Consider the following 1,509-nt stretch of genomic DNA (forward strand, 5'->3'; position numbering starts at 1 on the left):
AAGCCTCACTTTGTGGACTACGGGGCGTGCACTGGCGTTTTTGCTCAGCTATGTTATTGGCCATTAAATTCTCCGCTCCCTTTCTAAATCTGGCCACAGGGCTCGACTTTGCAGACTTTGGCAGGGGTGAATTCCACAGGATGTGGGTCCATTTCCTCTAATTCTTTTAAATATGTCCACTAGTTAACTTTTACTGACTGTTTTCCTGTTCTTATTTCAGGGAGCGGGGGTGAAGCATGGGGGGATGGAGCAGCTCACACCGTGGCATTGTTGGTCCCTCCTGCTGCAGCTGGATGTTCACCTCCTGGTTTTCTTATGACTGGTAGCCACTTAATGGAGGTGCCCAAGTCAGAAACCTCCTTAGTCCAGGCTCCTTCTGCCGTCGTGACCGAGGATCCAGCTCCTCCAAAAAGGGTGATTCCCCTTATCCTAAGGTCTGATTCACCCCCAGGTGTGTGCCTCTCTGCATAGACCATAGGGATGTACTGGAGTGGGCTGAGGCTTTGGTGTCCTCTGCTCTCCTCCTCCCTCGACCCGGTCCCTGCCCAGCACTGGGTTTTATGCATTCCCAGTTCAGGACCATGTTTTTCTCCGCAACTCTTCGATTTTGTGCCCCAGGGTTGGGGACGTGGGGGGAAGATGCCACGATGGGCAGAGCTGGAGAACTGTCACTTCTTCCAGCCCTGTGCCTGGTGCTGGATCCGGGTCTGGGTCTGCCCTTCCCGTGGGGCTGACCCTGCTGTGGGGCAGGCAGGGGAAGAGGAGAGGAATCCCCTGGCACAGGGGCTCCTTTCCTATCCTTGCAGAGACCTGAAGCTGGCTATGTCCCAGCCTTAATGCTCCAAACAGGTATTTTGTTTTAGTGGGGGTGGATGATTATAGGTCTTCCTGGGGTCCTTAAAAACACGCAGGTGGGATGGGGCTCAACTCTCACTGAGCGCAGCAGATCTAAACTATTTCTTGTATTTCAGATATTAATGAGAATTGAGGCCATTATGGTAGATTTCTTACTTCCTTTTTCCCCACTCATCTACACTATTGCAACTTGCCCTATATTCCCCCAAATTGCCATTAGTTACTTACTAGCCCTAAGTGAGAAAGAAAATTTTGTGTTTATTGGGTATTTAAACATTTTCACCACTGGTTTGTATTCCAAAGAGGAACATTTCTTATGGGAAAGAAATTACAAAATGCTGATCTCCAAGAGTATCTAAGTATTTCATTTTGATAATGCTGACCTTGTCTGTTGTGATAATGTTGAATTGCTTCACTTTGGCAATACAGAATGGTTTTGTTTTGAAAACGCCACAATGTTATAATTAGTGATAAAGTGAAATATAAGAAATGTAGCGTGATTTTGAAAGAAGCAGCTTGTAAAATCCAAGCCAAAGCTGAGCGAATCGCAATGATAAAGGGGATAGATGCATTTTCTTTATCAAAAGGAAGTATTTAAACATCATTGAAAGAAAATGGGAAAATAGAAGCAAACTGTTTCATCTTTTTCTCAGT

The sequence above is a fragment of the Pygoscelis adeliae genome, unplaced genomic scaffold (genome assembly GCF_000699105.1).
Source record: "Pygoscelis adeliae isolate BGI_AS28 unplaced genomic scaffold, ASM69910v1 Scaffold88, whole genome shotgun sequence".
Taxonomy (NCBI): domain Eukaryota; kingdom Metazoa; phylum Chordata; class Aves; order Sphenisciformes; family Spheniscidae; genus Pygoscelis; species Pygoscelis adeliae.